Source organism: Rhineura floridana, chromosome 16 (genome assembly GCF_030035675.1).
Source record: "Rhineura floridana isolate rRhiFlo1 chromosome 16, rRhiFlo1.hap2, whole genome shotgun sequence".
In the NCBI taxonomy this organism is placed as follows: domain Eukaryota; kingdom Metazoa; phylum Chordata; class Lepidosauria; order Squamata; family Rhineuridae; genus Rhineura; species Rhineura floridana.
The window spans coordinates 32,438,073-32,451,735 of NC_084495.1; positions in this window are offsets into that span (position 1 = coordinate 32,438,073).

Consider the following 13,663-nt stretch of genomic DNA (forward strand, 5'->3'; position numbering starts at 1 on the left):
AGAAACCTGCATGATCACCTAAGGGAGGTTCCCTGCTTCAGATGTTTACCACCCACAGGCTTCTGGGTCACGGTGGGGCCGAGGCTTACCCACAAGCAGAACATCTGCACAGGACGATGGTGCAGGGGTAGGAAGCCTCGGGCCCCTGGGGGCCAAATGCAGCCTTCCAGGCCTCGCTTTCTGGTCCTCAGGACTCTCCTCCTCCAAACCCCTCCCTAGCCTTGCTTCATGCCCTCTTGGAGTGTGTTTGCCTGGCTGGAATTCAGACTAGGATAATCTCTCTCGCTTGTCTGGGTGGAGGACAGAAAAGGGCTGTGTGTGAACGTGTGCATTAAATCACCTGCTGTAAATGGTAACATTTAGATAAACTGCTCTGCCCACTGTAGGGCGTTGTCAGACTGTATCTCCCTATATGAGCTTGCCCGGGCCCTGAGATGCTCAGGAGAGGCCCTTCTCTCAGTCCCAACACCTTCGCAAGCGCGATTGGTGGGGATGCCGGATAGGGCCTTTTTGGTGGCTGCCCCCAGGCTTTGGAACTCCCTTCCAAGGGAGGCAAGAATGGCCCCCTCCCTACTGTCCTTTCATTGGCAGGTAAAGACCTTTTTATTCTGACAGGCCTTTGGAATAGAAGATGTTTAAGGATAGCATTTAAGAGGTGTGTGATATTGTTTTACTGCCTTAACTACACTATCTTTAAACTGTTTTTAACCATATTAAGTGTATGTTTAAAGGTTTTAATGTTGTATATAGTTTAATTCAATTTTAATTGCAGGTTTTTGTATGTTTTTATTATATGTATTTTTTTATTTGTAAGCCGCCCTGAGTTCCAGCTTTGGAAAAAGGGTGGGGTAATAATAATAATAATAATAATAATAACAACAACAACAACAACAATAATAACAATAATAATAATAATAATAACAACAACAATAACAATAATAACAATAATAATAATAATAATTTATTCAATGAGCCCCAACACTCCCTTTTTATGTGCCCTCCCTCCTCCCTACACAGTACTATTTATACCCAGCCTTTCTTTTCATGATAGAAACCCAAGGCGGCTTACATACGGTTCCCAGGCAGTCTCCCATCCAGGCACTGACCAGACCTGACCCTGCGGGCGCTGGCCTCATGTGACTTCAGACCATAGCCTGGGACCTAGTATGGCTTTTGCTAGTTGCTGTTTAGGGGCTAAGTACGATTTTTTGGGTGGGTTTCTGCTTTTCATATCCTTCCTTTTTTCCTGTTTCATTCTGTGGGGCTTTGATTCAATTCGCCCTCAGAGTGGTGTGGTCAGCTCACCTCTTTAGCATGGAGTGCAGGCAGGTGAGGAAGGAGAGGGTCAACAACAGGTATACTGAGGCATTATTGGGTTCAGGGCACATTTCAGGGATCTGCCAGTGCTTTATGCCTGGGATGACCTGTGGGGTGCCCTTGTGACCTGGCTTGCACATGTGGGTGAATGGGGTCCTATGGGGCCAGAATGCACAGGTTGGGTGCACTGCACACCCAAAGCTTGCCTAGAAAGGAGAGAGGATTTGCATCCCAACCTTGGCTGTACTACATGCCCAGGGTGATTGGAGGGATCCTTCCCTGCCAGGGGTAGTTTAAACCCTCGCCTGCCTACACAAATGAATTTGTTAATTCGATCTGCAGGTTCTCCAAAATTTGTTATATTTTAATAAATATACCATTATTTTAATGTTAGTCTCGTGTGTCTTCTCTGTGGGTGTGGTGGCAAAAAATGACAATCACAGGGATAGCGTGGCTCAGGGGTGAAGTTGTCCAGGGTCATGGGGGGGGTCTTAGACCTGTTACTTTTTTGGGAGCAGGGTCCCAGCCAGGTCCCTAGGTAAGAGCCAATTAGCATGAAAAGGGAGCATGTTAGCCACTGAGAAGAGTCCTCGTCCTTTTGTGTTGATTGGAGTCAATCAGAGTGAATTGAGGTGAATAATCCACTGAGAAGACTCTTCTCAGTAGCTAACACGCACCCTCCCCTCTCATGCTGATTGGCTCCTAGGGATGTCTGTTGTAATAGACTGTAGGCTCAACTATGACAGGGAGGACCTTCACTTCTGAATTTGCCACTACACTACTGAAGTGGGTAGTAACAAAATACATCTCGGGTGTCAAAGGCCAGGGTAAAGAAGTGAGTCTTTGTGAAGTATACAGCATGAGTGGGGACATCTGAAGCAGAGGCCAAATGTGGTCCTCAAGGCCTCTCTATCTGGCCCTTAGAACACTTCCTAGGGCACATCCTTTCACAGCCTACACCCCCTATCCTCAGACAATGCCCCCTGCTTTACAGCCTCATCCGGTGCTTTTGTGCTCCACCCTCAACATGAAGAGAAGGTGGTGACAGGAGTTTGGCTGAGCCCTCTGCATGGGCCCTGTGGGCACTGGATATACTGAACCAGCTCACCAGAGCCTTCTCCTTCTTAAAAATGACAACAGCCCTGTGCAGACATGGCATAACGTCCCCCTTAGGTCCCCATTCCCACAGTGTCCTAGGCAAGATGGAAACTAGTAGTTCACTTTCAAGGAAATGAATGTGCCCTTGCTCTTGTGTTTTGCATGCCAGCTCTCTCCAATGTGCACAATTACAAGCAGAAAGTTACTGAGTTGGAAGATAACATGTGTCAAGACTGCTACTTTAATTCAGAGATCCTTTGAAGAGATAAACCAGTTAAAATAAAATTGAATCAGACATCATATTCAATTTCACAACGCTTCAGTCACAGTGCATCAGAGATTCAAGGAAAGTTCAGTTTAAAACCTTTTTTTGCAAAATAAAAACCATTGCAAAAACATTATTTTAAAAGGTTTAGAGTTTGAACATGGAAAGAGTCAAACAGGGAATAAGCTGGTGCATCTGCTGATGAGGAAAGGAAAAACTCTCTCTCTCTCTCTGTCCCTCCCTCCTTGAGTGATGTACCGTGAAAAGGGAAAGTATTGCATGTATATCTGATGGCTGCAACCTCTTTACAGTATCTTGTCTGCTTTGCAGTTTCATTCATTAATTCATTGCCAATATTTATTTATATCAAATACAAATTCTTCTGAGACAGTTTACAGAAAACATTAAACTGCAATGTATTTGACTTCTTATTTAAAGATTATTAGCTTCTTATTTAAATTATTTTTAACTGTGTGACTGTATCGTTGTATCCAACCCTGGGACATTGTGGAAAAAGATGGGTGACCAATATTATAATAAATAAAATATATTTAAACACACACACACACACACACACGCTAAAGAACGATGGACTGTATACAGCTACATTTTACTCAGAGTAGACTCACTGTAATCAATGGTCTTAAGACAGCCAATTGAAATTAATTGTTCTGCTCTGAGTATGACTAATGTTGGATACAACCCATTATTTGTGTATAAAAGTAATCAGTATCTTTCCCACAGGGAAGGCAGTAATAGTATGGTCCTAGGGTGAGAAGATGATAGCCCAGGTAGAGAAGGCTCTGAGGTGGTCTTTGCCTGCCTCAGGCTTGTTGATAACACTTGCAGTAGTGCTTTCATACATGACCTAGAAATAGTATTATATTTTTCATATATTCATATACTACTTAATACCAAGACAGCTTTGTGGGATTCCTGATATGACTCAAGGTTGGAGGATTCCTCAAATTATCTTAATTCACCTCTTGGTTCATCCCACATACACAGCCTAGCATATGAATACCTGAGGGTGTTTTTTTCTTTTAAAAAAATGCATGAATGCCAAACCAGTTGTGGAACGTGTGAAGCACAAGTTCCGCCTTGTTAAACAATCAGGAGGAAACACTGAAAAAACACTCCTATCTGAAACGGCTATGAGTGTATCTCCTACCTAAGTCCATTCTAGTTTCCCTGAGTTACAGTAACAGAAGACTGGATTTTGCAATGCACAGTAAAGATAAAGTTTCCCCCTTCTTTTTAGAACCTGTAATGGAAGTCAAGCATACCAACAGAGGAAAAAGGGAATTGCTCATAAAATATATTCTACGTTGAAGGTTCTCAGTCAATACCTCCTGTTGGATGATGCTTTGCCCCCACACCAATGAAGACTCGTGACACAAAAGTGGAATAATGTTATATTTATTAAATATAACATACTACATCAAATGGAAATCAGCCAATTCGAATCTAAATTACTTCGGGCAGGTAAGGCAAACCTAACTGTGAGGGAATACTCCCTCGCCTTCTAAAGGCAAATAATTCTCCTCATACTGTAACTCCAGATTCAAGGATGTGGGTGAAATTTATTTATTTATTTATTTAAAATATTTATACCCCGCCCTTTTTCCAAGGAACTCAGGGCGGCTTACAAATAAAAACCATAATCAATTAAAAACAAGCAATATACAGTTTAAAACAATTAAAAATAGATTAAATCAGTAAAAGTTAAAAAAGACAATATTAGTTAAAAGCCCATCTGAATAAAATAGTCTTAACCTGGGCACAAAAGGATGAAAGTGAGGCAGCCAGTCGAACCTCGCTAGGGAGGGAATTCCACAATCTAGGGGCAGCCACTGAAAAGGCCCTATTCTGTGTTTTTACAAAGCAAGCTTGTGAGAAAGATGGAATATTGAGCAGGGCCTCACCAGATGATCTCAAAGCTCGGACAGGGTCATAGAGGGAGACACGATCTAACAGATAGCCTGGACCTAAGCCGTATAGGGCTTTATAGGTTAAAACCAGCACTTTGAATTGTGCTCAGAAACAGATTGGAAGCCAGTGGAGCTGGTACAACAGCGGGGTTGTATGTTCTCTGAGCCCAGCTCCAGTTAACATCCTGGCTGCAGCTCTTTGTACCAGTTTAAGTTTCCGAGCAGTCTTCAAGGGCAGCCCTACGTAGAGCACATTACAGTAGTCCAATCGGGATGTAACTAAGGCATGTGTCACCGTAGTCAAGTCTGACAGGTCAAGGAACGGGCGCAGTTGGCGTACCAATCTTAGTTGAGCAAAGGCACTCCTTGCCACAGCCGAGACCTGTGCCTCCAGGTTCAAGGCCGAGTCCAGGAGAACTCCCAAACTGCGAACCTGTGAAATCCTCCCTCCTTGCTGTTGGAGTCAGCTGTGGTTCCAACCTCTGCACCATGGCCCTGCCGTAGAGGCGTTCACCATGATGCACAAGCCAATCCCACAAGGACACTCCCCAGATCCCCACCGGGCATTAAGCCCTAATGGTTCCCTAGGGAGTGCCCTTTACCTGAATGCCTTAACCGCCTCAGTTTAACCCCAATATACCTCACCTGCCCGAATTCCATGCCAGCCAGAGCGGATACACCACAACCCTGCCAGAGAAGCCAATTGAATTAAACCCAAGCAGTATAGAGTAGGCAAAACCAAAGGGATTCTGAAATCAGGATCCCCCCCCAAAAAATTCCTACTCAGCCCCATTATGGCGACTAGCAAAGCCCATACTGACAAGGGTGGGAGGGAGGGTGCCGCGAGGCAAAAAAGGCAAACACTAAGGGGGAAGGAACAGCCTTATATACTCTGCTCCACCCCCGTCCTAACTGGCGCAACTGATCCCACGTGGCCCAACTGCTGAACTTTGAGATCCTTCCCGAGTCTTCAGTTTAATTAATGGTGGAGGCAAAAACGCCCCTTAAACAGGAACGCCATTGTTTCCATCTCTAATGAGCTGTTATGCTGCAGTACAGAATGTGCCTTGTTGAAGCCACTGCAGAATTATAATGCAATTATGCAATACATTTTTCATATAATGGCACTATTTGTTTTTTTTTAGTGGGAGTGGGAGAATTTATTCAGCTTTATTTGTTGTAATCAGGCATGTCAAATTTTAATCTTGGATTTAAATCCTGCCCACTGTCACAAGTCATGGCGAGAGAGAATGTGGTGCAGCATTATGAAGTGTGAGTATGAATGAGTGCCGTGGATCTGAAGAAATAACTTTAATGCCCTTTGGGTATGTTTTGATTGTTGTAGTGATTATCCTTAATGCTTACAAAGAAGAGCTGGTTTTGATCTGTCTTCACAGATACCTTATGTTCCACCTGTAGAAGATCAAATAAATATCCTACATTAAGGATGTAAGAAGAGCCCTGCTGGATCTAGCCAATGGCCCATCTAGTCCAGCATCCTGTTTGTTTATTTATAAGTATATTCACTAATAGGCAAAAAAACCCTTGCGGTTTAAGAATGTACCTATAGCCAACAGATATTTCTATCAAACTTTTAAAAGCAGGGAAATTGGGCAGCTATAGTGAATGCACCAGGGGAGCAGGAGACCTGACCTCCTCTCTGAGATATTGTACTGCCCTACAAATTTGTCAAAATACAAACAAACACAATTTGGGTTGTTCTTTCACAGTCCAACCCACTTCCTGTGTAGCTTGGAAGAATGTGGTAATATGTGCCTCTGAGCATAACCAGACTTACAAATACAATAAAAACAAAGGTCAACCATTGTGAAAGGACATCTTCTTAATTGCCTGCATAAGCCTGGTGGAACAGACAGGTTTTCAGCAGGCGTTTAAAAGTTAAAACAGAAGGCGGCAGCTGAACCTTTGCTGGCAAAGCATTCCAGAGAACTGGCCCAATAATACTGAAGGCTTGATTTCATGTCAATGTTAAATGAGTCTCGCCAATTGACAGTGGCCATCCAGATGCCTATAGGAAGCCCACAAACAGAACCTGAGTGCAACAGCACTCTCTCCTTTTGCAGTTCCCAGCAATTGGTATTCAGAAGCATATTGCTTCCAGCCATGCAGTCAAAGCATGTTATGCTGATGGATAATAGGTCATAACAACATTTTCAAGAAAAGAAAAAAATACAGATAATATATATTCAGTGAACATTTATACCAGCATATTGTTTGCAATTTTTCTTTAAATTATATTTTCATTATTTTCATTTTGATTGTATTCTAAGAATAAAGAAAAAAAGAAGGGAAGCAATGCAAATAAGCCTGAGTCTGAGCTATATGCGGAGGTAACATGTTCTGATCTCTATTTGCTCATGAATTCATCCAGCTTGTTTTAGGAAAGATAGAGAGACACGTGCAAGTAGGGATGGGTGAGATACTTAATTCAGTTTGCATTCAAAGTCAAATCTATCAAATCTGCGCTTTCCAAAATAATATGAGAAGCGAAAAGCTGGCACCCTTCAAAATTCACACTTAACCAATTTTTGCAAGTTCTCCAACCAATGTTTTACAAAAATGCATATGTTAGGGGAAAGTGCTTTGGAACTCCCTTCCTAGGGAAGCAAGAATGGCCCCCTCCTTGCAGTCCTTCCGTCGGCAAGCAAAGACTTTTTTATTCCAACAAGCCTTTGGAACTGAAGGCTGTTAAGGACAGGGCTTGAAGAGTGCTGCATTGCTGTTGTCTAATTGTATTATTTTAAACTGAGTTTGAATTATTTTAACTGTATGTATGAATGGTTTTAATACTGTAAATAGTTTAATTCGATTATAATCTAGACTTTTGTATGTTTTTAATTATATGTGTGCTTTTATCTGGAAGCCGCCGTGAGTTCCAGTTTTGGAAAAAGGGCGGGGTAAAAATAATGGTAATAAATAAATAAAGTGTGCATAAAAATGAATAGATTAGTGAAAATAACACATACAAATGCATTCTGTTAGGAGAAATTCGTTGCAAAACTGTGTGCATGAGTCAAAATGACATACAAAAAGGTGTTTATTAGAAGAAATTCACACTAAAATGCTGAAGAATTTTCATGGGGAGTTTTTTTTAAAAAAAACCCTGCAGATTGCTGCACAAATGCAGAGAACTGAATTTAAGATTGGAAAAAAGAGAAATGGAGAGAACCAGACTTGGCAGCTCTTTCCATCCTTATGTGTGTGTAGAAACTGGCCTACTGTACAATGGTAAGGTTCATATTCATTGACGCACTCACTTTTGCCTCTGGCCCCACTACCAACGGCAAGCAGACCCCGTAACGTTTCCTAGAAAGGAATATTGCTTACTGGTGCTTCCTTGCTCCTGGCTGTGAAATTTTGCAAAGCTAAAGTTCTGATGTTTGCTTGAATCCTTCCTGAAAACTGCTGACAGTCTGGAGGCACCTCTAGCAAATGATCCACAGCTGAAGTTGCTGCCTCTCCAGAATTTTATGGATCTGGCCAGTGCTTTGGGGGGGTAAAAAATAAGGAGCTGGTACTCTTATACTGATAAAAAGTGTTGTAGGTGCTAGCACATAATGGTTGCCATGGACAGCAAAAAGAAAAGAAGTGCTGGACTCTGCACTGGTGAGTATTGCCATGAAAAAAGTGCCCTGGGTCTAGACCATATTTTGTTGGGGTTTTAAGAGCACAAAAAAATCCCCATGACAGAAGCTTTCTTAGCATTCTTTTAAAAAAGGAAGAAAAGGAAATGCTATGCCAAACCTTTCAAAACTGTAGCAATTCTCCTCTAACTTGTCTTAAACTGAGTAAGTATAAATGTATTATGCAGCTCTGTTCAAAGGGTAATAGTACTTGTGGGGGAAATAGCCTAGTAAGATAAAACAGACCGTCTCTCTCCAAGGTATTTTGACAAATAGATTTACAATTCCAAGTGGCAGTTTATCAGAAGTTCCTGTGATGAGTTTATTTAGCCCGTTCACTCCAAGTTCCCCCAAAAGGGCTGAACAGACATTCAGTTTCTATCTCGGAGTTCTGGAATGAGAAGGAGGCTTATTTCATTAGAACCTGTTAAAGAAAAGGTTCTTTCTATAACTCTGACATGTTTAGTTACCTGACTTCAGAGCGTTTGTTTCCCCAAGGAGACTTCAATATGCTCAAAATAACATTTTCTTTGTACATGTATTCCTAGAAATATGTCGCCTATAAAGGGACAGCATCTGGAAAACATCCCATAAAGAGACAACATCTGGAAAGAAATATTACCAGCCACCAGCTCCTCAAAATACAGAGGGCAAGAAATAGCAAATCAGGTTTCTTACAGCCTGCACCTGACAGTCTTTCCAAAGCCCTCCTCCTATTGGGGCAGTTTTCAAAGCAGAGATGGGGAACTTGCAGCTCTCCAGATATTTTTGAAGTCCAGCTCCCATCATCCTTTGACCATGCTGGCTGGGGCTGATGGGAGTTGGGGGTCCAACAACATCTGGGGTGTCACAATTTCTCCATCCCGCTCTTAAAGGCTTTAATAGAGATAGGCAATGGTTTTATGATAGATCTCTTATCCTGTTTACTGGATGTTCTTCCTACATCTGAGGAGGGCTGTGCTGGAAACCAGGTATTATCATTGTTCTCAGGACAGCTCACACCCTGCAGTAGACCACCTCTTGCATGTTCCACTGTCCCTCATATTCTGGTGCAATTTGTGAAGGATCTAACAGGACAGAGCATCTCTCTCTCCTTCCATCTCTGTCTCTGCTCTGAATGTTCCTGCTACATCTGATAAGCTTCATTGCACCACGTTAGATTGTGTTAAGATTGCATCCAGGTCTGATTCAAGATATTTTTGTGACTGGAAGCAAAGGACAAGTGGCTTTGGCATGTACAGAAGCTGAGTGAACTAGCAATTGAATCTTGCTTCAGTACTGGAAATGCACTGCACTTGTGTGTAACAGACTGGAGGAGAGGCCATGTGGCTCTCAAAACTCTGCCCTCCAACAGAAGGGTATGACCAGGATGCTCAGTAGGAACAGCTGCTTTTGCTGCCTTCCAGCATTTGGTGCCTAAGGCACTTGCCTCACTTTGCCTAACGGTAGGGCAAACCCTGCATTGTTGTTGTTGTTGTTGTAAACTCACAACAGCTTTATGTTAAAAGTACTCTGTGCTGGTGTGCAGAAGCTCACTCTATAGCCAGTGCTGTAGGAGTGTTTTTGGAGAGATTGTCATGTGGAATCTGAACGTTGTGAGTTGGGCAAAATAGCATTCTGAACCAAGCAGTTGTGAGTAAGGCTGAGCCAAACCACCCCCACCAATCCTCTTTCCAACCCTATTTGTGGCCAGCAATTTGGGGGGGGGATTTCAATCGTTTTTTGGGGGTGGAGTCAAAAACCAGCTGGTGGTGCTGGTGGCGACCACCATTTTCCACAGAGGTCCACTTCAAACAACATTGTTTTATCACACAGCATCATTTTGAGAGGGGAAGCACAGCCATTGAGAGGAGCACTTCCTTTGCAGTATTCATTTGCATTGCATTGCAGCTGTGGAGCTCTGAGGGAGCTGTTGCTTCAGCACTAGTGAAGCTGCTTATATAGAAGCCAGAGGCTTCATCCCCTTCCTGGCTCTCAGACAGACCCTGATCCAGGCAGTGGCTTATTTGAGCTTCTCCTGAGTAGTCTGACATTCAGGTTTACCAGCACTTCTGGTCCCTGAAGCTCCTGTCTGGTTCTCCTGAGAATCCCCATTGTGGTGATGCGGAACATGTCAGGAACCCGATTGTTGTAGAGCAAGGATGTCTGGGTCTGACACCACCTCCCCAAGGTAGCTGGAGGTGCAGAGATATGCAGGGAGGCACTGCCCAATCTCCTCCTCCTCTGATGCCTCAGGTTCCAGGTGGGGGCAGGACTGAACAGTGACATGGGGAAAAGATCACCATCATGAATGTTAGCAATGGGGGGAATAGCATAAAGGAAATGATATCAGGACATGTTTCACCCTGCCCTCCAGATTCCAAGCCAAAACATCACCATAGAGAACATTGGGCTCAGATTTATTTATGTGTTACAGGAAGACCTCTAATTTCAAGATTTACATTAACTATATGGTTGTGTACCATTAGCACTGATAATGTTGAATGTAGCTTCCAAATGATCCCTTCCCCACTTCCCGATGCCTAAGCAGAGTTTCACAAAGACAAAATAAGCTATTCTTCTCTAACGGAAGATGCCCTTGAAAACCTGTTATGAACTTTTCTGCATCCAAGTGAAAATGGGGAAGGGAGAGAAAGATATTTGTTTCAGCTCAGATTTAAATATGTAAAAGGGGGAGCTAGATTAGGCAAGAGAAGGATAGAAACCTTGTCGGACAGGAACTTCAGAGCTACAACTTTCCATCACTACTGTCTCCTACATTAGTAATAGCAATGCTGCTTGTATAATTGGTCATGAAGCCAATGTAACAGAAAGACCTATGGAGTGACCCGAAAATCATAAAGCAAGAAAGAGCATATGTTTTATGTTTTCACCATAATATTAGGAAGCACCACAATTTGCTGCATTTTTAAAGAACTTTCACCCCACTGCCCTCTTTCCAACCAGCTGCTCAGTTATTTCATGATTTGTTCCTGTTAGCAGAACTTGGTCATGGCAATTTCATTGTAAGAGCATATGCAAAAAGCTGTTTTTGGTGATACATTCGCAGTAAGTATATCTTGAGTGTGTGGTGAAACATTTTTTCCCCCAGAAACCAAATTACAAATGAATTGCAGGGACGTTACTAATGCTGCTGCAATTTCAGTTGGAGGAACACACTTCCCCCCCTTCTCTTTTAACAAAGATTTTAGCTGGGGGGGGATTCTGTACCATTGGTTCAGTGAGCCTCAGAGTTAAGTGTTTCCTGAATGCTGACCCCAGGACAAACCTCTTTCAAGTAGAGTTTCAAAAGCAGTTTGTGCTATGGCATAAGGGTAGTGGCAATCTGTTATTCACAGTTAATAACAGCATTTGAGTATTGTGCCAGGAGACCAGAAACAAAGAGATATGGGATAAATGAGGGCCACTTTAATAGCTACAACTTCAAGAACTCAAGAACATACAAACTCAAGAACTTTGCTGTTGTTGTTATGTGCCTTCAAGTTGATTATGAGTTATGGTGACCCTATGAATCAGTGACCTCCAAGAGCATCTGTCATGAACCACCCTGTTCAGATCTTGTAAGTTCAGGTCTGTGGCTTCCTTTATGGCATTTCTTGCTTGACAATTTCTAACTTTCCCTGGTTCATGCTTCTCACATTCCATGTTCCTATTGTGTGCATCGTACAAGTCCAGACTCTATTTTCGCATCTGTGCATATCAGCCTCTGGGCTTCCTTTCGGCTTTGACCCAGCTGCGTCATTAGTCACGGCACTACTTGTACTTGTCCTTTGTTCTTCCCCAGTAGCTCATTGAGTGCCTTCTGACCTAGGGCTTCTTCTTCCAGCACTATCTCGTGTTGCATTTTGGATACTCTGTTCATAGGGTTTTCATGGTAAGAGGTATGCAGAGGTGGTTTACCATTGCCTTGCTCTGAGTTTGGATGCATCTTAGTCTGGTGTCTCAGCTTTGACCATTCTGTCTTGGGTGCCCCTACTAGTAGTCTAGCCTCTTGGTCTAGACTCCTGAAAGCATTGCTCTCAGCTTCTTCAACACTCTCAAACCCTCTCACCATGTTAAGGTGTGCATCCTAAAGGGGGACTCAAGAACTTACGAACCTCAAAACTGCATAGGGGAAGTGAGATCATGTGTTGAAAATCCATGATCTATTCTCAGGCTACTAATTCTGTCATGACTGGGCAAGCCTACCCTTCAGGGAGTCAAGCTGGCTATGCTTTCATATATTTCATACTTACAGTATGACACACATACCCCAGATTGTCTGGGATCTCCAGGAATAAAGGATGCATTCAGGTGTTATTTTAATGGCACTGGAATAGCAGACAGATATGCAGTGAATAGGATGAGGGTGGGGTGGGGTGGAGACTGGGGAAATCCCTGTCAGTTTTGATTTATCTCCACTTTTACAATCATAAATTCAGTCCCCCCCCCATTTCCACATCAGTATGCACGGGGGTGGGTGGAGAACTGCAACATGAAGTTCAGAGGAATGTAAGTTTTGAAAGATGGCTGCACTTTAGTTTGCATATTGGTTTGGGATGTGCAAATTCTGTAGACTCATAAAAAAACTGTAATTTTGTCCTCCTGAAAGCTTTAAGAATTTTGCTAGGTGCCTTATGAATATATGGATCAACATGTATGATGTAAATATTGCAAACTGATTCATTAATTTGCCACTAACACCGAACTAGGAAGGCAACCCTGAGGTAGAAGTGTAGCGCAATTCCATTAGTGTCAATGGAAATGAACCACAACTAGTGGTCAATCACTCAGTCTCAGTGACAAAGCATTGCACATCCTGGATGGATTTATTTCCTGAATTAATGGCGATTTGCATCATTTAAATAATTAAAATCTGACTGGCTACAGTGCAGCTGCAACACCTTTAAGAAATTTTAGACAGTCTACTAAAGAATGATTCACGAAGCCAGCTTTTGTTCACCCGAGTGATTAGAATTTAATAACTTAGGCTGCAATCCAATACATATGTACTTGGGAGTAAGTCCCATTGAGCCCAGTGTAGCTTACTTCTGAGTAGACATGTATTGGATAGCATCATTAGTCTACTTAGCTTTGAACTGGACACAACCAATATAGGCAACAAACAAACGATCTGGTTCCCCCAATTTTAGCATGTCACCTTTGACATGAATCCTTGATCAGTTGGTATGGAAATGATACCATGGGCTATTAATTTGTCAGGAACAGACTCTGGCACTGATTGAGGGATGGGCGAGAAATGGGGGCTAGGGATGGGGAGAAAATAAGGATGGAGGACTGTGGTGCCCCTCTGATCACATTGCCTTCCTCTGACTTGGAACACTCCAACACAGAAGCCTCCGTCTGAACAGAGCCTCCACCACTCCATCAGGGTAAAATTGCTTGTCCAGACCCCTTTAAGTGAGGAG